A 23021-nucleotide genomic window follows, 5' to 3' on the forward strand; every position below is an offset into this window, starting at 1 on the left:
TTTTTTTTTACTTGACAGGGAAATTGTCATTTCTACGACTTTATGAATCCTTCAAGATTATGAGATTTCCTGATTAATCATCACTCATATCACAATTATATTTAATAGTGGCTGGTGTAATTATATAAAATATATTTTATGCAATTGCAGTAATTTTCTAGTATTTTTTTAGTTATAGTAAGAAAATACAATTAAGTAATTAAAGGGGTTCACACATAAAGACAATGTCTGTCAATACATCCTTTTAGGGTGTCCCCTGATATTGCACCATATTTCTCCATCAGTCAAAACATATAGTTTTTGGTTTGGTGGATTTGACCTGTCCATGCTTTACTTGGCAGGCTGGGCTGGGATGAAGGGTAGGTGGAGGTAGGCGCTTGCCTAGGGCACCACCTCATGTCACCTATGGGGTGCAAAAATGCTCTTACTGTCTTGGGTGCTGTGGCTGAGGGTTCGCAGACCTCTGTAAGACTAGTTTACTCTCACTGCTTTTCCCCTACACTGCCGCACCCTCTACCAGTGCTGCGAGGCGACCGTGCTTGCACTCATGCTATTTTCCTAACAAGCCAGCTTTCAGTATTTCTTTGAGCCTTAACGATGCTGCGATCATGCGATTCACTTGATCGCAGCATCAGTAGGGTGTAGGGGAGAAGCCACAGTTGTCAACTGTCCCGAATTTGGCGGGCCTGTCCCTGATTTTCAGAGACTGTCCCGGTAAATTTGTGCTGTCCTTGGCTGAAAATGGATGGGTTTAATGCAAACCCCACCCATAAGTGGCTTCCGGGCAAGGCTGGGGTGTTCCCAGGGGCTGGCTTACATGCCCCAATTTTACCACTAAAATGTTGGTTAGTATGAAAAGCATTAGTGAGTGACACTCTCAGCTGGCTTGCTAAGAAAAGCATTACATCATCATAGCATTAGTAGGGCCCACACTATATCTGGCATGCCTGCAGGCTCCGATTGGCCCAGCGACAAGCCAGTGAATCCTCTCTTGGGCCACCGCTTCCAATGTGATTACCTCTGCCGTATTAGCGCTAAAACAGCAGAGAAAGATGTCCGGAGTGAAGCTCTCCCCGACCAGTCCTCAGCCTTCTCCACAGCAGCCTGGCACTTCCTGCTTTTCCTGGCTGTCCCCAGTGTCACATACAGCCTGCTTGTCCCCCCTGGCCTCTCCAGAAGCTCAGTTTCTTAGCTGTTTTAGCGTCATGCAGAAACTGGCTCAGAGGTCAGGCCAGAGAGGGCTGGGGGGGTCACTGCAGACAGCAGAGGAGAAATAGCTGCACCCTGTCCTCTGCTAACTGTCCTATCTGTCCTCCTGGCTCCCCTTCTGATGTCCCAGGCTGTCCGCATGATATCAGACTTCAGCTTATTTCAGGTAAGAGTATATGTGATATGTGTGTGTGAATGTATATAATGTGTGTGTGTATATATACAGCATGTGCTGGGCATGTATTTTATGTGTGTGTACATACGGTATGTTGCATGGATATTGTACATATTGTAAGAAGGTACAACGAATCATCGTGGATGATAGGTACGTGTCACCAAGGTTCCTGGCCTTGGTGGAGTAAGAGCCGGTTTTTATGTGTCAGCAGCAGTTGCTGTTTGATACCTTGCTACTTAGTATGGCTGTATTAGCTGATCTGGGATGGCTCTTACTGGGAGTAGTCAAAGTGCTGGGTGGATGACTACTCCTTATGTTCCAGGCCGGGTTTTGCCAGGCAAAAAAACCAGCCAGCACTGCCAGGTGGAGAGGATTACCTCCGTCTGACAGTGGAGCTCAGGAGGTCTGTGTGCTATAATCTGAGGCCTGTGTGTCAGGGGAACAGGCCGCCTAAAGCCTGTATTTGAACTTAATGAGGCAGAACTGCCACCAAGGTGACTTTTGTTTTATTAACTTTCCATTGCAACACTGCAAAAGTGACGTTTTGTTTTTGGCATCATGTGTGAATAAACACTGAAGTTTAAATTACGAACTTGTATTTTGCCTCTGTACTGTGCCTGCTTCTCCTAACTACTAGAGCGAATCCCCACAATATGCAATGTATATAGTTCACATTACTGTTGTTCATTTCCGTTGTTATGCTCCATTATAGCAGCAGAAGGACAAAACTAACAGAGGTGACAGATCACCCGAACAGAGCTGAATAGACTCTATTAACCGTTCGGAATCCTATTTTTTCCCCTTTTTGGCTGGTCTTTTTGACAAAATCTGTGATGCAGGCCCAAAACACAGCTGCCAACACAGGTGCTAACAAGGCCTAATATAAAAAGGCCTATAGAATAGCTAACATAGATCTATGTATTTGATGGTTGTTTCATTTTTCTGCTAAGTGTAACCCATGTGACTTGTTCTGGTCACATGACCTTGCAGTTTAGTCATTCTAAGCATTCTATGCTGGTGTGGAGGAGGAGAAGGTGAGGGCTGCAGTGGATGGAATGAAGAGCTGCTGAGGGATGGAGATACAGCAGATGACAATCTTCCTTTAGACTCTAAAAACGTATTAAAACTACAAAGAGTTAGATGATACCGGCACTGCCGTCCTCGGAAACCACAAGATTCAATTTTGTCGCTGCTGGGTGCACAAATAACTGGGTAGACTGCCAGTACCCCCTATAATATGCATATATAAATATTTCAAAAACGTGAACCCGCGCTGACTAATTGAGTATCAAACAATACTATATTATTTTAAGGTGCACTAAAAATACACTTGCCTTTCAAGCTGTAGGGTGTCTTTTTTCTTTGATCTCCTCCCAAGAGATATATAGGAACTGATCAAAAAGGCTTCTTCTAACCTCAACGTACGGCTCCGGCCCATAGCACCCATGTGCAGGGAGAAGCTACGCTGTAACCAAGAAGACCGTTATTCAGTGTGACGTCACACGCTCTACGGGTGCCTCCTAAGTCCACGTTTCCTTCAGACTCTGCTTGTAGTTTCCATCTGCACAGGAAGGGGAGACACTGGCTTCCTGGGTAACACATGAGTTTAGGGACAGAATGGTTAGTCCTATCTAAGTCACATGATGCAGTAACTAAAAATGAAGAAATGAAAAAGTGAAGAAAAGAAAGTGAATTTCTGTATAACTATGCATCTCAAAATGTCACTTTATTAGTACAGGAGGTTTAATATCTGAAATGCAAGTCTGAAAAAAACGATGGGAGTGGTTATTTAACTTCCATACATGGGTTGCAAACAATTGAGTTGTGTTAGTAGAAACAAGTACTAGCCAGTAAACTCATATTTTCATATTGTCAATTTTGGCCATGGCCCCCGCTCTCCGCTGATCGCCTAAGAACTGGCTAGCAATCAAATCATGGAAAAACGGAGCAGTTTCTCTATTATTACCTGTTTAGTTAGGAATTACCAGCCATCACCTTGTACTTATGCTAGTTTAGTAATATATATAAAACCGCGGCACTCGTGTAAATAGAAAAATTGTACGTCTTTATTATCCATCCAGGAAAATTTGTAAATAAACTATGGCCAACGTTTCGGTCTCATCCCGAGACCTTGTTCACCGCCTGGAAATAGAGGACGTCTGGTGCGCTGGATGGATAATAAAGAAGTTTTATATATATATTACATGTTAATTGGTCTTACCGCTGAGCACCGGAACATACCTAAGGAGTGCCGTCCAAACAACCTCTAATTGAATATGCTAGTTTAGTAGACACGGGGGCAACTAAGGCTACTTTGAAGGTTCATGCATACGACTTTATTACAGATCTGTGTGCAATCATCCATAATACAGTGCCCATAGCCTGCTATCCATACTGTACCTCCATGTTAGGTTCCTGTATGACTCCTTGTTGGAAAAAAATGAGAGAAAACACTTGGCAGTGAACAGATTATCTATTGTTAAAGGGGTTTTCCAGGATTCATCTATTGACCTATCCTCAGAATAGGTTATCAATCTCAGATCGTTGGGGTTCGATACCTGACACCCCTGCCAATGAGTTGCTTGAAGAGGTCACAGAGGTCTAGTGAGTGCTGTGGCCCCTTCCTAGGTCAAGGATATCATGCTGATTCTAGTTGCAGCTCAGTCCCATTCAAGTAAATGAGCCTGGACTGCAGTAACAAGCACAGCTGCTAGACTGTGTGTGGAGATGTGCTTGTTCAGCTCTGAGGAGGCTGCGTGCTCTTCATACAGCTGATCGGCTGGTAGTGCCTGGTGTCATACCCCTACCGATCAGATATTGATGACCTATCCTTACTTCTGTGAAAATCACCGCAAAATGTTGCAACAAGAACGATATGTGTGGTTGTTTGGGTTGACATGCTCCAGATGCTCTGCGGCCTAGGCGCGCCATGATGCAGCTGAGCTTCATGCCAGTGTGGGTTTTGACATAATCTCTTAGCTGCACTGCATCTGGAACATGTGAACCCCACCTCATTTCTTTATCAAAGTTGCAGGAATTGCATGATAGTGCTGCCACCTACTTCAATAAAAATGGTAACACTATCTATATAGTAACATGATTCTGTTTTTTGCCAGATGACCCCCCTACCTTCCCCATTTTGTATTTGATCTGCCTTTATTAAAATGATATTGACTTTTACTTCTTCCACAATGACCTGTGGCAGTGTCCTTCTACCGTTGTAAAATAAGGGCCATAATTAATTCAACAGACTGGTAAACGGCACATTATTATGTTTCTTTGTTTGCAGAGACATAGAAACAATATCTCAATGTACTACTGTAATGTAATTAAATCACAGCACATATTTCAGATTTCAATTGCTTCTCATCATTTCTCTGCCCCGGAGTGTTGTTTTGTTAACTAAAAGCCACAAACAGCATGCAAATGACTGGATTGTTTATGAAGCCAATAACTGTAAAGCGCAATACATGTGAGTGGTGTATACAAGTTGAAAATATTACACTGCATGCAACACTTAGAAATATAACAAGCCATGCTGCTTGACAAGCTGCATAGGACAAATATAGTTTCTCTTGCATACAGGGGTTGGATCATCTCACACATTGGAGATGTATTTCTACCCACCAGCAGTTTTAGTCTGGCCCATTCTCGGCATATTCTCCCCATTATAGTCAAGGGGCTGGTGGGCATCAGGTGGGTATCAAAGTCCAGCAATGCCTGTTCCAGAAAGCTCTGGCAGGCTGTTCCCTACCGGAACAGCCTGCTAGAGCTCTCGAACACTAGTGTTAAACTTGATTAATATACTTTGGGGGGAATTTATCATGAGGATAATATTTGAAGTCAGTTTTGCTTGAGTTTGTGTTGGAGTACTTTATACCGCATTTATTAGATGTCTCATACTCAAGCCTAGCACTTTTGTCTAGGAAAGCTACTCCAGTTTGCCTACTCCACCCTCCTACTGCAGTAAGATTGTGACTTTTAAAGGGAACCTGTCACCGTTATTTTGTGTATAGAGCTGAGGACATGGGTTGCTAGATGGCCGCTAGCACATCCGCAAAACCCAGTCCCCATAGCTCTGTGTGCTTTTATTGTGTAAAAAAAACTGATTTGATACATATGCAAATTAACCTGAGATGCGTCCTGTCCCTAACTCATCTCACATACAGGACTCATCTCAGGTTAATTTGCATATGTATCAAATCGTTGTTTTTTTTACACAATAAAAGCACAGAGAGCTATGGGGACTGGGTATTGCGGATGTGCTAGCAGACATCTAGCAACCCGTGTCCTCAGCTCTATACAGAAAATCCCGGTGACAGGTTCCCTTTAAGTCTCAGTGATAAGTCGGGAGTGAAACTCATTAACATAGATGTAGAGATGTAAAAATTCCCAAAATATTGCGCAAGTGAGCCCAAAAATTTAGGGCACAGTGTTTATATCCAGAGCAGGGATTGACAAACTCTGAAACTACAGCTCAGCTATTCTCAGAATTCCCATAGAAGTGAATAGAGCATGTTGTTGCTGGAATGCCGGTGGTGGCTGACCCCTGATCTAAGGGTATGGCCACACTGTCAGGTTTCTGCATGGAGCTTTGGAAGCCAAAATTAGAAGTGGATCATAAAAGGAGAGACGGTATAAAGGACAGATATGACTTCTTTTTGTTTAGTTTACTCTTGGTTTTGGCTTCCAGAACTGCATGCAGAAACCTGACTATGTGGCTGTACCCTAAAGGTTGAAGACCAATATGTAGGCTGTCATATAGATTGTAATGGCTGTCATATAGATTGTAATGGCAGGCACTCTATCATCTAGCATCGCATGCTGTGCAATCTACATTACACAGGTTATTATACCATTTCAATCATTTAGAGTTCCTGCCATTACAATCTATATAACATTATACACAATTATTTGGTATTAGGTAGAGATGAGCAAATTAAAAAAAAAAACGATTCGGCAGGTTTGCCGAATTTTCAGAAAATATTTAATTCGGTCCAAATTTATTTGCGGCAAATCGCGTTAAAAACAGCTATTTCCGGGCTGCAGAGAGCCTGTATAGTCGTGTAGAACACTGTGCCTTGCAGTAACATGCATAGGGAGTCTGCTGTGGTAGTGAAACAATACTGTGAGTCAGTATAACAAGCACATGACAGGCGTCGCTCTTAGAATCACTGCTCACTTCACTTATTTGGGCAGTTACAGGGCCAAAACTGACCAAATAACTCAAGTGTGCCAGATATAAAGAACCGTACAGAGGCCCAAGATCCTACTGTAGCGTGAAAGAGCGCACTCCTTTTACACCGTCATCAGCTGATTCCACATAGATGTCTACAGAACCTGTTCTATTAAACACTTATACAAGTAGAGCCCCCTGACAGAGTGGAGAGGGTGTCAGCAGTAAGTTTGTGTTGAGGTCACTAATTATTTTGCCCTTCCTCTGATCTGTCAGCGCAATAACCTCCCAAAAAACGGATCCTGTCTGTTGAGCATCTGCCTTCACTCGGTCAGCATTTGGTCAGTAATCCATCAGTATTGCTAAAGCCCAAAAAAAACAGGAGTGGATCCAAAACAGAGATGTCACATGAATGGAATATTTGCATGTCTTCTGTGTTTTGTACCCACTACTGCTTTTGGCTACCAAACCATAAGCCAATTCTGATGGGACCATACAGGCCTTACAGCTGCTACACAGACAGGATCCGTTGTGAGTCTCATTTTTCCTTCCTTCTGACAGATCAGAAGAAGGGTCAAATAAATGATGATGTCAAACAGGTCAAAAAGGCAAAATAGTGGCCCAGTCATTGAGTGGGGAAGGTGGGAGAACAGCTTGAGAAGTCCACAGAGTGGCCCAATTGCATAGTGTTGAGGTAGCAGCAGCATGAGGAGACCACAGAGTGACCCCGTGACATAGTGGGGAGGTGGCAGCAGTAGCACCATGAGGAGACCACAGAGTGGCCCGTTTACATAGTGTTGAGGTGGCAGCAGCATGAGGAAGCCACAGAGTGACCCAGTGAAATAGTGTTGAGTTAGTAGCAGCATGAGGAGGCCACAAACTGGCAAGGTGACATAGTGTGGAGGTAGCAGCAGCATCAGCATGAGGACGCCACAGAGCGGCACAATGACAGAGTGTGGAGGTGGAAGCTGCATGAGGAGACGACAGAGTGGCAAGGTGACATAGTGTTGAGGTGGCATCAGCAGTATGAGGAGGCCATAGAGTGACCCTGTGACATCGTGTAGATTTAGCAGCAGCATGAGGACACCACAGAGTGCACAATGACAGAGTGTAGAGGTGGAATCTGTATGGGGAGGCCACAGAGTGGCAAGGTGACATATGTGGAGGGGGCAGCAGCAGCATGAGGAGGCCACAGAGTGACCCTGTGACATTGTGTTGAATTAGCAGCAGCATGAGGAGGCCACAGAGTGGCAAGGTGACATAGTGTGGAGGTGGTAGCAGCAGCAGCATGAGGAAGCCACAGAGTGGCCCAGTGACAGTGTTGAGTAAGTAGCAGCATGAGGAGGCAACAGAGTGGCAAGGTGACATAGTGTGGAGGTGGCAGCAGCATGAGGAGGCCACAGACTGGCAAGGTGACACAGTGTGGAGGTGGCAGCAGCATGAGGAGGCCACAGACTGTCAAGGTGACATAGTGTGGAGGTGGCAGCAGCAACATGAGGAGGCCACAGACTGGCAAGGTGACATAGTGTGGAGGTGGCAGCAGCAGCATGAGGAGGCCACAGAGTAGCCCAGTGACATAGTGTTGATTTAATACACCAAACAATATATCCAATATAACACAACAAGTGTGTGGTCCTACGCAAATGCAACACACATAATGCTAATCATCAGTAAAAATGGATCCCAAATGTGGCAGTGGGTGGTGGACCAATCGCAATACATGTCACACAATCAAAATAGGCATCAGTCCCTCCCTGCAGCTTCACATCTCCATTAAAACCGCCATAAAAAATAAGCAGCCAAACAAAGGTTGTGGGAGGTGTTAAAGTAGAGCCCCCCCACACACACACCACTAAATAAACAGGAAGACAAAAGTCAACCCTGTATATATGAAAAAAATCATGCAATGTTTAGCGGTGGTGGTCCTGTGGCATTGCGGTCTGTATTTACTTTATTGTCTTCTTTGCTGTTGCTTATCTCCTTGACTTGTTCAAGACTCTAATATACCTGCCATCTAATTATTGCATGGTTTGTTCATATATACAAGATTGACTTTTGCCTACCTGTTTATTTAGTGGTGTGTGTGCGATTGGTTCACCGCCCACTGCCACATTTGGGATCCATTTTTACTGATGACTAGCATTATGTATTGTAATTTTTACAGATGTATTTGAAATAAAGATGTTATTTAATAGTGGTGTGGTGTTGCATAGTGTTGATTTAGCAGCAGCATGAGGAGACCACAAAGTGGCAAGGTTGACATGGTGTAGAGGTGGCAGCAGCATGAGGAGGCCACAAAGTGGCAAGGTGACATAGTGTGGAGGTGGCAACAGCAGCATGATGAGACCTGAGCAGTGAGGTGGCAGCAGCATCAGGAGACCACAGAGTGACCCGGTGACAGAGTGGGTAGGTGGGTAGCAATAACAGTACCCACTGATGATGGTGGGTGTAAGAAGGAGCAATTGGCATCAGATGTGTGGTATCAGGCGGGTGTCAGCATCAGAGTAGTAGCTGAGGCAGGTACCCAGAAGAAACCAGGCCTTTTGTCAAGGTTTGGCTGAGGCAGCATGGATGATCTAATCTGATGCATCAGGCATTGGTGGGTGGAAATCTTCACAAAGGTCAGTCTCTCCACATTTTGGTTGGACAGGCGAGTTCTCCTTGGGGTAACTATGGCCCCCGCTGCACTAAACACCCTCTCTGATGCCACACTACTGGCTGAGCAGGACAGCTTTTCCTGGGGCAAACTCGGCCAGTTTGGCTGCCCAGTAGTCCAGCGGATCTTCAATGTGGGGTGGCAGGGTGCTGTCCAAGTATGCCACCACCTGCTGGTTCAGGTTTTGCTCCAGGTCTAGCTGCTGCTGCTGGTGAGTAGTTTCTTTACTAGGTGGGTGAAGAAAGCTGCTCATCATCGACTCTAGACTCAAGCTGCTGCTGATGGAGCTGGTACTGCTCCTGCCCTGCCACAGCAGCCACGGCAGAGGGCCCCCCGGTCAGACCTGCGAGAGGATGGACGATGGCGCATATAGGCAGCGGCCAACTGACTACATAGGATGTCTCTATAGTAGTTCAGTTTGACCTCCCTCTCAGTGGGTGTAGAAAAGGTCCAGATTTTGGACCGGTAGCGAGGGTCCAACAAGGTGGAGAGCCAGAAGTCATCCCTCTGCCAAATGGTGACAATTCGGCTGTCACTACCCAAGCAAGTGAGCATGCAGCGGGCCATTTGCACAAGTGACTTGGAGGGACTCCCTGCCTCCATTTCCACTGCATAATGCCGCAGTGTGCCTGGGTCATCTGCCTCATCTTCCTCATCTTTTTTTTTGCCACTAATACACGCCAAAACAGCTTTAGAACATATAACTGCACCACTGAATAGCCAAAAAAGCTTTAGAACATATAACTGCACCGCTGAACGGCAAATAATACTTGTTTTTTTGCCAATAATACATAGTAACATAGAAGCCAATTTTTCCCACTTAAGGGATCAATGACCCATCTCTAGTAGCTATAGCCTTTAATATTATTACACTCCAGAAATACATTCAGGCCCCTCTTGAACTCTTTTAGTGAACTCACCATCACCACCTCCTCAGGCAGAGAGTTCTATAATCTCACTGCTCTTACCATAAAGATTCCTCTTCTATGTTTGTGTACAAACCTTCTTTCCTCCAGACGCAGAGGATGTCCCCTCGTCACAGTCCTGGGGATAAATAGATGATGGGAGAGATCTCTATACTGACCCCTAATATATTTATACATAGTAATTAGATCTCCCCTCAGTCGTCTTTTTTCTAAAGTGAATAACCCTAATGCTGATAATTTTTCAGGGTACTGTAGTCCCCCCATTCCAGTTATTACATTAGTTGCCCTCCTCTATACCCTCTCCAGCTCTGCAATGTCTGCCTTGTTCACAGGAGCCCATGTGTGGTCTGACTAGTGGTTTGTAAAGTGGTACGACTATGTTCTCATCACGGGCATCTATACCTTTTTGATGCAACCCATTATCTTATTGGCCTTGGCAGCAACTGCCTGACACTGGTTTTTACAGCTTAGTTTGCTGTTCACTAAAATTCCTATAACCTTTTCCATGTCAGTGTTACCCAGTGTTTTACCATTTAGTATGTAGTGCTGACTTACATTATTACTTCCTATGTGCAGAACCTTACATTTGTCAGTGTTAAACCCAGGCCTTTTTTTCTGGCGGAACGCAGCGGAACGGCGTTCCGCCACCTTTTGACATCGCAGCCTGCCATGCTCCAGCATAGCAGGCTGCGATGTATCAGCGGGGAGGGACTGGGAGGAGAAGCTGGGGGCCGGTGCGTTCACTGTGCTCCGGCCCCCAGCTCCAGTACAGTTATAGAATGTGTAAAATTAATAATGATTCTATTCATGAGGCCCCCTCTGTAGTAGAACATTCAATATATCCATCCTACTCACAGGGCTGTTATCGTAATCCAGGCCGGCCAGGCAGACGAGCGGCAGCGTCACTGACTGACGTCACGTGCCTGCCCGGCCTACTTTATGAATGAAGCAGGCAGCGCAGGCACGTGACGTCAGTCAGTGACGCTGCCGCTCGTCTGCCCGGCCGGCCTGGATTACGATAACAGCCCTGTGAGTAGGATGGATATATTGAATGTTCTACTACAGAGGGGGCCTCATGAATAGAATCATTATTCATTTTATAACTGTACTGGAGCGGCAATGGGGGGGGGGGGGGGGGTCTGTGGATGGTAGGGTTATGGGAGGGGTCTGTGGATGGCACTGTTAAGGGGGGGTCTGTGGATGGCACTGTTATGGGGTGGGGGGGCTGTGGATGGCACTGTTAAGGGGGGGGGGTCTGTGGATGGCACTGTTATGGGGTGGGGGGGGTGTCTGTGGATGGCACTGTTATGGGGTGGGGGGGTCTGTGGATGGCACTGTTATGGGGTGGGGGGGTCTGTGGATGGCACTGTTATGGGGTGGGGGGGTCTGTGGATGGCACTGTTATGGGGTGGGGGGTCTGTGGATGGCACTGTTATGGGGTGGGGGGTCTGTGGATAGCACTGTTAAGGGGGGGTCTGTGGATGGCACTGTTATGGGGTGGGGGGGTCTGTGGATGGCACTGTTATGGGGTGGGGGGGCTGTGGATGGCACTGTTAAGGGGGGGGGGGTCTGTGGATGGCACTGTTATGGGGTGGGGGGGTCTGTGGATGGCACTGTTATGGGGTGGGGGGGGTCTGTGGATGGCACTGTTATGGGGTGGGGGTGCTGTGGATGGCACTGTTTAGGGAGGGGGGGTCTGTGGATGGCACTGTTATGCGGTGGGGGGGTGTCTGTGAATGGCACTGTTATGGGGTGGGGGGGTCTGTGGATGTCACTGTTATGGGGTGGGGGGGTCTGTGGATGGCACTGTTAAGGGGGGTCTTTGGATGGCACTGTTATGGGGTGGGGGGTCTGTGGATGGCACTGTTATGGGGTGGGGGGGTCTGTGGATGGCACTGTTAAGGGGGGGGGAGGTCTGTGGATGGCACTGTTATGGGGTGGGGGGGGTCTGTGGATGGCACTGTTAAGGGGGGTATGTGGATGGCACTGTTATGGGGTGGGGGGGTCTGTGGATGGCACTGTTATGGGGTGGGAGGGGGGTCTGTGGATGGCACTGTTAAGGGGGGGGGTCTGTGGGTGGCACTGTTATGGGGTGGGGGGGTGTCTGTGGATGGCACTGTTATGGGGTGGGGGGGGTCTGTGGATGGCACTGTTATGGGGTGGGGGGGTCTGTGGATGGCACTGTTAAGGGGAGTCTGTGGATGGCACTGTTATGGGGTGGGGGGGTCTGTGGATGGCACTGTTAAGGGGGGTCTTTGGATGGCACTGTTATGGGGTGGGGGGTCTGTGGATGGCACTGTTATGGGGTGGGGGGGTCTGTGGATGGCACTGTTAAGGGGGGGAGGTCTGTGGATGGCACTGTTATGGGGTGGGGGGGGTCTGTGGATGGCACTGTTAAGGGGGGTATGTGGATGGCACTGTTATGGGGTGGGGGGGGTCTGTGGATGGCACTGTTATGGGGTGGGAGGGGGGTCTGTGGATGGCACTGTTAAGGGGGGGGTCTGTGGATGGCACTGTTATGGGGTGGGGGGGTGTCTGTGGATGGCACTGTTATGGGGTGGGGGGGGTCTGTGGATGGCACTGTTATGGGGTGGGGGGGTCTGTGGATGGCACTGTTAAGGGGAGTCTGTGGATGGCACTGTTATGGGGTGGGGGGGGTCTGTGGATGGCACTGTTAAGGGGGGTATGTGGATGGCACTGTTATGGGGTGGGGGGGTCTGTGGATGGCACTGTTATGGGGTGGGGGGTCTGTGGATGGCACTGTTAAGAGGGGGTATGTGGATGGCACTGTTATGGGGTGGGGGGGTCTGTGGATGGCACTGTTAAGGGGTGGGGGGGTCTGTGGATGGCACTGTTAAGGGGGGGGGGTCTGTGGATGGCACTGTTAAGGGGGGGTCTGTGGATGGCACTGTTATGGGGTGGGGGGGTGTCTGTGGATGGCACTGTTATGGGGTGGGAGGGGGGTCTGTGGATGGCACTGTTATGGGGTGGGGGGGTCTGTGGATGGCACTGTTAAGGGGGGTCTGTGGATGGCACTGTTATGGGGTGGGGGGGTCTGTGGATGGCACTGTTAAGGGGGGTATGTGGATGGCACTGTTATGGGGTGGGGGGGTCTGTGGATGGCACTGTTATGGGGTGGGGGGGGTCTGTGGATGGTACTGTTAAGGGGGGGGGCTGTGGATGGCACTGTTATGGGGTGGGGGTCTGTGGATGGCACTGTTATGGGTGGGGGGGGGGGTCTGTGGATAGCACTGTTAAGGGGGGGTCTGTGGATGGCACTGTTATGGGGGGGTCTGTGGATGGCACTGTTATGGGGTAGGTGGGTGTCTGTGGATGGCACTGTTATGGGGTGGGGGGTCTGTGGATGGCACTGTTATGGGTGGGGGGGTCTGTGGATAGCACTGTTAAGGGGGGGGTCTGTGGATGGCACTGTTAAGGGGGGGTCTGTGGATGGCACTGTTATGGGGTGGGGGGGTCTGTGGATGGCACTGTTATGGGGTGGGGGGGTCTGTGGATGGCACTGTTATGGGGTGGGTGGTCTGTGGATGGCACTGTTATGGGGTGGGGGGTCTGTGGATTGCACTGTTATAGGATGGGGGGGTCTGTGGATGGCACTGTTATGGGGTGGGGGGGTCTGTGGATGGCACTGTTATAGGATGGGGGATCTGCGGATGCCATCCCCAGATCCCCCATTAACAGTGCCATCCCCATCTGTTTTTTTTTTTTGCTGGGCTGGACTTTTATAGTCCCCCCAAATTTTACTTGCATCCCTGTTCTCTAAAGGGGCGGTTTTAGGGGGCGGTCCTAGGGGTGGGTAGGGGCGTGGCCAGGGGAGGGGGGCTGAGTTCCACCACCTTTTCTCTGAGAAAAAAAGCCCTGGTTAAACCTCATCTGCCACTTCTCTGCCCAAGCCTCTTATCTATCCAGATCCCTCTGTAGCAGTATACTGTCCTCTTCCGTGTTAATTACTTTACACAGTTTAGTGTCATCTGCAAAAATTTTTATTTTACTGTGCAAGCCTTCTACAAGATCATTAATAAATATATAGAAGAGAATCGGGCCCAATACTGACCCCTGAGGTACCCCACTTGTGACAGTGACCCAATCTGAGTGTGTACCATTAATAACCACCCTCTGTTTTCTATTAATGAGCCAGTTACTTACCCACATACAGACGTTTTCTCCCAGTCCAAGCATTCTCATTTTATATACTAACCTTTAATACATGCCAAAAAGGGCTGTAATTTTCTTTCCTCGCCACACAACGACTAATAAGCCCTTTTTTCCCACTAATACACGCCAAAAAAGGCTTTAGAACATATACGTGCACCCCTGAACGGCAAATAATACTTTTTTTGCCACTAATACACGCCAAAAAGGGCTGTAATTTTCTCACTTCACCACACAACGGCAAATAATACTTTTTTTTTCCACTAATACACGCCAAAAAACCTTTAGAACGTATACCTGCACAGCTGAACGTCCAAAAAAGCTTTAGAACATATAAATGCACCGCTGAACGGCTAATAATACTTTTTTTTGCCACTAATACACCCCATAAAAGGCTGTAATTTGCTCACTTCACCACACAACGGCTAATAAGCCCTCCCCCCAACTTATACATGCCAAAAAAGGCTTCAGAACGTATAACTGCACCGCTGAATGTCAAATAAGCCCTTTTTTCCCACTTATACACGCAAAAAAGGATTTAGAACATATAACTGCACCGCACAAGGGCTAATAAGACATAGAAATATTTACTAGTAATACACCCTGTTAATGGCTGTATCACACAGCACTTGCACCCCAATAAAAAGAACAGTTTGCTGGAATTACAGAGGCATTTCAAACCTGAAAGCAACAGTATAATGGAAATTTGGATCTGCAGTCAGTGCAGCAAGGTGTAATAGGATTGTTACACCCCTATTAAACCCTGTTCTGCTTCAATACTGTGGAATAATTCCTCCCTATCCTTTCCCTACACTTCTAATGATATTTCCCTGAACTTCTATTCAGCAAAATAAAAGTTTGAAAGTCTTTCCTAGCACTGTCCCTAGTGCCTGCTGACGTCTCTCCCTGCACTAAGTACACTGGAAAATGGCTGAATCCAAGATGGCTGAGGCTATTTATAGGGCTGTGACATCACAGGGCTAACTGGCTGCTGATTGGCTGCATGCATGGTAATAATACATAGTCCAAGCAAGACAAGGCAATAAAAGGGTTACAAACTGTTTTGAAAAATAGCATAAAAAGGATAGACATATGCAGACCAGGAGCCAACGGGGAACACCAACCCTGATGCGCGTTTCGCCTCGCTTCCTCTTGGGGGAAAAAGGCCACAGTAGCAAAAGGCCTCACATTTTTTAGGGTAATACCTGAGTTTTACCCACAAAATTGTGCAGCCAAGGGTAGTTGGGGTTTTGACTGCATGCTCCAGTGTCTAAACCCAGCCATACTGTAGCTAGAACTAGCTACAGCTGACAGATTCTTATGATCTAAATACAGTGAAAACTCTTTAAGATGAAGACCCAGAGCTGTACTGATGGTGGTCTTCTCAAAGAAGATGGGCAGTATGACTACAATACAATGGGACAGAAAATCTGTCTCAGGGCATCTAGTCCTGATAAGGGATGGTCTCTGCTACAGTGTATCAGTCTGTACTAGGTATGTAGTACAGGTATTTGTTGTCTTAAATGTAAAAAAAGAGGATTCTTATTCACTGAGGGCAAACTATTTTCTTGAAATTGGTAATAAATGTCAGGGTTATATGGTCTGACAATAAATTATTAGTTGATCTATGATATAAACCATACAGAACATTTCAGTTTTTCATTATTGTGGCTTGCGAACACATTTATCTATTGTCCATCTCATAGTGTTTTGGAGGATATAAGGTCTAAATAGTAGAGTGAACCCATTAGAAGTAAGAAAACAAGTAAGAACACAAGTCATACTGATCAATAACATAATGACTCCGCATAAAGTCTCTGAAAAATCATTAGAACATCCCTGTGCCTTCTTTTTTTTTTTTTTTGGGCTAAATATTATTTATTGAATACATCATGTTAAAACAGAACCTGACAAAATTAGGATAAATTGTATTTTTTCACATTTTTGAAAAATTTTTCCCAAATTAACTGGTATCCACTCCAATTTTGTAAAATAAGAAAGTCCCATATGTCCTTAAAAAAAAATATAAAACTTGACTGAGAAAAAAAAATCACCTTTAGAATTCAGCATTTCAAAAGATGAAATTTTGCTCTGGTCATGAAAGGCCCCTTTCACACGGGCGAGTTTTCCGTGCGGGTGCAATGCGTGAGTTGAACGCATTGCACCCGCACTGAATCCGGACCCATTCATTTCTATGGGGCTGTGTACATGAGCGGTGATTTTCACGCATCACTTGTGCGTTGCGTGAAAATCGCAGCATGCTCTATTTTGTGCGTTTTTCACGCAACGCAGGCCCCATAGAAGTGAATGGGGCTGCGTGAAAATGGCAAGCATCCGCAAGCAAGTGCGGATGCGGTGCGATTTTCACGCGCGGTTGCAAGGAGACGATCAGGATGGGGACCCGATCATTATTATTTTCCCTTACAACATGGCCACAAGGGTAAACAACAGCATTCCGAACACAGAATGCACAGCACAACAGGGCCAGAGGGGCCAAAAAAAACTAAAAATTATTTAACTCACCTCAATCCACTCGCTCGCGCAGCCGGCATCCCCTCCGTCCCGCTCCGCGAGGAACAGGACCCCCGACGACGCCACTACGCCCTTCCTGTGCCTTCTTTAATAGTGACGGCAAAAAGTTAGACACTAGAATGTGGAAAGTCTATTGATAACTTTAAACAAAGGCAAACAGACCTAAAATGAATTTGGGTACTTTCACACTAGCGTTTTTATTTTCTGGTATTGAGTTATCCTAATGCATTCTGAATGGAGAGCATTCCGTTCAGTATGCATCAGGATGCATCAGTTCAGTCCCTCTTATGTTTTTTGGCTGGAGAAAATACCACAGCATGCTGCAGTTTTCTCTCCGGCCAAAAATCCTGAACACTTGCCGGAATGCCATTGAAATGCATTAATGCCGGATCTGGCCCCAAGTGTACTGGAAAATCGGATCCAGTTTTGCGGTCTGCGCATGCGCAGACCTTTAAAAATTTGAAAAAGATGAATACCGGATCTGTTTTTCCGGATGACAACCAGAAAGACGGATCCGGTGTTGCAATGCATTTGTCAAACTGATCCACATCCGGATCCATCTGACAAATGCATCCGTTTGCGTCTGGATTGCCGGTGACGGAACTGCCTGCCGGACTCCTCTGCCGCAAGTGTGAAAGTACCCTTACTGAGATGATTTCAATGAAAAAAATTATGGAAAAATCATGTTGACTCATTTAATCAAAGTTGTAGCCAACAATCAAACATTGACATGTTTCTTATGTGCCACAGCTTTCTGAAAGCCTTCCTTTTTGGCTATTAGTCTTACTTCGTGGTTTATGTCGGTGACATATTACTTTTCAATTTTTTTTTCTTATGTCAAGTTATGAGACATTTCCATAATGACAAGCCAAAATGCCATATGTAAGAAAATGTAAAAGAATAGTAATGCTAAAAGAGTAAAGAAGATTAATTGAATCGACCAACTACAGAAAATCCATCTCATATTAAATATAAATTCTTTTTGTCATATGGTCTCACTATAGGACCACCGTGCATCTATCAATAGTGTCATACAGATGACACCATATAAAACTAGACATTGAAGTGGCCCGGAATTAATCAAACTGGCACTTACTACATAATACATTTCTTGAAACTCATAAAATACCAGAAACTAGTGGCAAAAAAAGTTTTTTTTTGTCACAAAAGATATAATTTTTTAGATGCGACAATAAGTAATTCTCAACATTTTTGTAAGGCATATGTTGCCACTTTTATAACAGAAGCACATATACAGTTGTGTTCTAAATTATTCAACCCCCACTGAAATTCAGTGTTTTGGCCAGTTTGACATTGATTTTGATAATTTCAGTCATCTTGTTTACAATGTTTACAACTAAATCAAAGAGGCACTTGTAAATCAGACAAATATAGCATAACATTTATAATGAAATAACCACAAATGTCTTTTCTGTGCTCACATCATTATCAGCTTTATTCAACCCCCAAGTGACATTCAATCTTAGTACTTAGTACAACATCCTTTTCCAGTTATAACAGCTTTTACACGTGAAGCATAGCTTTACACAAGTGTCTTGCAGCGATCTACGGGTATCTTCGCCCATTCTTCATGGGCAAAAGCCTCCAGTTCAGTCACATTCTTAGGCTTGCACGCTGCAACTGCTTTCTTTAAGTCCCACCAGAGGTTCTCAATCGGATTTAAGTCTGGTGACTGCGATGGCCACTTCAAAATGTTCCAGCCTTTAATCTGCAACCATGCTCTAGTGGACTTGGAGGTATGCTTGGGATCATTGTCCTGTTGAAAGGTCCAACGTCTCCCAAGCCTCAGGTTTGTGACGGACTGCATCACATTTTCATCCAATATCTCCTGGTACTGAAGAGAATTCATGGTACCTTGCACACGCTGAAGCTTCCCTGTACCTGTAGAAGCAAAACAGCCCCAAAGCATGATTGACCCCCCGCCATGCTTCACAGTAGGCAAGGTGTTCTTTTCTTCATAGGCCTTGTTCTTCCTCCTCCAAACATAGCGTTGATCCATGGGCCCAAACAGTTCTAATTTTGTTTCATCAGTCCACAGAACACTATCCCAAAACTTTTGTGGTTTGTCGACATGACTTTTGGCATACTACAGTCGACTCTTCTTATTCTTTGGAGACAGCAAGGGGGTGCGCCTGGGAGTTCTGGCATGGAGGCCTTCATTACGCAGTGTGCGCCTTATTGTCTGAGCTGAAACTTCAGTACCCACATCTGACAAATCTTTTTTCAGTTCCTCAGCAGTCACACGGGGACTTTTCTCCACTTTGCGCTTCAGGTAGCACACAGCAGTCGAAGTCAGCATCTTCTTTCTGCCACGACCAGGTAGTGTTTCAACAGTGCCCTTTGCCTTGAATTTGCGAATGATGCTTCCTATGGTGTCTCTTGGTATGTTTAACATCTTTGCAATCTTCTTATAGCCATTGCCCTTCCTGTGAAGAGAAATCACCTCTTCTCTTGTCTTCCTGGACCATTCTCTTGACTTCACCATGTTTGTAAACACACCAGTAATTGTCTAGAAGGAGCTGAGTATCACAGTCCTTTTAAATCTGCCTAATTACACACTTCTCATTTCCATGGATATGACCACCCAGCAATCCATCAGTGGTCAGCGTGCTTATACACTGTAGGAAAAAGTGCCAGCCTCTCTGGTGGCTGGGAGTGTGGGAGCACACATAGGCTGGTGCTTTTTTCTATAATGTGTAAGCACGGCCACCGCGGCTGGATTGCAGGGTGGTTGTAACCATGGAAAAAAAAATGTGTATAATGTGATGGAACAATGATTCTAGCCAGCAAAGGAAGCAATATGGACAATCACAATACATTAGTAAGTGGCTTGTATTAACTTTCTCTACACAATAAGTGCTATTTGCTGAAGTGACACAACCCCTTTAATGTTTAAGGCCTAATTCACACGTGTTTTGATCAGTGATTTCCATCAGAGATTGTGAGCCAAAACTAGAATTGGAGCCCACAAGATAAAGTATAATGGACAGATTTGCACCTGTTTTTGGTTTTGGGGTCACATCTGGTTATGGCACAAAATCACTGATAGAAATCACTGACTGAACACTGACTGTATGAATAAGGCATTACCCAATACCCATTATGAAAATGATATTTCTCTCTGATTTTCCTAAATGCTCAATGCAAATGACAGTCAGTATAATTTTCAAGTCATCAACCTTAGGAGTATAAATCAAATTTTATTGAGCTAACCTCCCACTGATAACAGTATTTTTTCACAAATTAAAAAACTCAAAATACACTGTTCCAAATTATGCACAAGTTTCAAAACATTTTATAGGTTGTAAAGAACTGCAAATGGTAATTTGTTGAATTTGCAGCATTAAGAGGTCACATTTACTGAAATTGAAAGCTATTTCAATCAAAAACATCTTAACAGGCAAATTTACATGTTACATAGGACGCCTTCTTTGATATCACTTTCACAATTCTTGCATCAATTGAACTTGTGAGTTTTTATAGAGTTTCTGCTTTAATTTCTTTGCAGGATGTCAGAATGGCCTCCTAGAGCTGATGTTTTTGATGTGAACTGCCTCCCACCCTCATAGATCTTTTACTTGAGGATACTCCAAAGGTTCTCATTAGGGTTGAGGTTAGTAGAGGATGGTGGATTGCATTGCAGCATGATGTGGTGCATTGTCATGCATGGAGATGAATTTGCTACAGAAGGCACAGTTCTTCCTTTTGTATCATGGAAGAAAGTGGTCAGTCAGAAACTCTATATACTTTGCCGAGGTCATTTTCACACCTTCAGGGACCCTAAAGGGGCCTACCAGCTCTCTCCCCGTGATTCCTGCCCAAAACATGACTCCGCCACCTCCTTGCTGACAGCCTTGTTGGGACGTGGTGGCCATCCACTACTGCATCGATCTGGACCACCCAAGGTTGCATGGCATTCATAGAAACATAGAAACATAGAATGTGTCGGCAGATAAGAACCATTTGGCCCATCTAGTCTGCCCAATATATCTGAATACTATGGATAGCCCCTGGCCCTATCTTATAAACAAGACTGTTTGAAGATTAGTCTTCATGTATGTCTGGACCCACTGCAATCGTTTCTACTTGTGAACACTGGTTATGGGTGGCCGAATAGTAGGTTTATGCACAACTGCAAGCCTCTGGAGGATCCTACACCTTGAGGTTAGCGGGACTCCAGAGGCATCAGCAGCTTTAAATTCCTGTTTGCTGCTTTGTAATGGCATTTTAGCACCTGCTCTCTAAATCTGCTGAATTTGTCTGGCAGAAACCTTCTTCATTATGCCTTCATCTGCACGAACCTGTCTGTGCTCTGAATCAGCCACAAACTTCTTCACAGTATGATGATCATGCTTAAGTTTTTATGAAATATCTAATGTTTTCATACCTTGTCTAAGCCATTGCACTATTTAATGCTTTTCGGCAGTAGAAAGATCCTTTTTCCTTCCCATATTGCTTAAAACCTGTGGCCTGCTTAATAAGGTGGAACATTCTTCTTAAGTAGTTTTTCTTTAATTGGGCTCACCTGGCAAGTTAATTATCACAGGTGTTTGAGATTGATTTCAGTGATCCAAAGAACCCTGAGACAATATCCATGAGTTTAATTGTAAAACATAAAATTACATCTTTATGGCACTCAAATCCAAGTTGCATAATAATTTGAAATGTGGTGTAGTCTGAAAATCCTTGAAGCCACATTTACACTAACCTTAAAAACGCACTACATTTTTTGTGCCTGTGAACATTTTACCTGATACCATTGTTTAAGAGTTATGCCTTCTGTCCCCAAGGAGAATGTTAAAATACAGGAATTGCTAGCAAGTCCTAGTGGTCATAATAATAAAAGGACTTTCCAGTTCTCTAAAACTGATGGCCTAAGCTTACATCACTTGGGGTCCAACGATTGGCACTCCTGACGATCAGCTGTTTGAAGATGTCACACCTGTATCGCATTCATTATTTATTAAGTACTACTCCGGACTCCTACCCATCTCATATTGGTGGTCTATCTAAGGATAGACCATTAATCTTAAAAGGGGTTGTCCGAATATGTAATACTGAAGACCTATCACCAGGACGTCGCCAGTATGTGATCAGTGGGGGTCCAATGCCCAGCAACCCCTGCTGATCACCTGATTGAAGAGGTTACGGCACTCCAGTGAGCGCTACGTCCTCCTAGAAGCTTACCAAGCACGGTGCTGTGCACTGAATAATGACAGTGCTTGGTATTGCAGCTCAGCCCCACTCACTTGAATAGGACTGAGCTGCACCTAGGCCATATGAATGTTATGCCTAGTAATAGGCCACTGCACTCAAGGAGCACTGTGGTCTCTTCAAACAGCTGATCGGCAGGAGTCCCCCACTGATTAGCTACTGAGCTTTCCTGAGGATAGCTCATCAGCATTAAACACTCGGACAGCCGCATTAATCCCTTCAGGACCCAGCCTAATTTTGCAAATTTGAGATGTGTCACTTCATGTGGTAATAACTTTGGAATGCTTTTACTTATCCAAGTAATTTTGAAGTTGTTTTTTCATGACACATCATACTTCATGTTAGTGGTAAATAAGGATTGATACTTTTTCAAAATTTTCTACATTTGTATTTCTCTGTTTTTAAATAGATAGATAAAACCTCACAAAATAGTTATTAACTAACATTCACCATATGTCTACTTTTATGTTGATATCATTTTGTAAATGTCATGTTATTTTTTTAGGATGATATAAGGCTTAGAACTTTAGAAGCAATTTTTCAAATTTTCAAGAAGATTTTCGAAACTCACATTTTTGAAAGACTAATTCAGTTCTGAAGTGACTTTGAGGGGCTTATATGACAGAAACCCCCAAAAAGTGACCCAATTTTGAAAATGACACCCCTCATGGAATTTATCAAGGGGTGTAGTGATCACTTTGACCCTACAGGTATTTTTTATCATTTAGAAACACTTGGTTGTGAAAATTTCATTTCTTCTAATAAAATTTCACAAAGGGTAACAGGCGAAAAAGCACCCCACAATTTTATTGCCATTTTTTATGTATATGGCAACACCCCATATGTGGTCCTATACTGATATATGGGCACACGGCAAAGCTCAGAAGGGAAGCACTGCCATTTGACTTTTGGAGGGGAGATCTCTTGGGTGCCATGTCACCT

General features: G+C 45.1%; 1 protein-coding gene across 1 annotated transcript in view; it reads left to right on the plus strand.

Annotated features, from left to right (window-relative positions):
- NEK11 (NIMA related kinase 11) overlaps positions 1-23021 on the plus strand; it is a 284450-nt gene that overhangs the window by 213601 nt on the left and 47828 nt on the right. The window lies entirely within an intron of this gene.

This window comes from Bufo bufo, chromosome 5, assembly GCF_905171765.1.
Source record: "Bufo bufo chromosome 5, aBufBuf1.1, whole genome shotgun sequence".
NCBI lineage: Eukaryota > Metazoa > Chordata > Amphibia > Anura > Bufonidae > Bufo > Bufo bufo.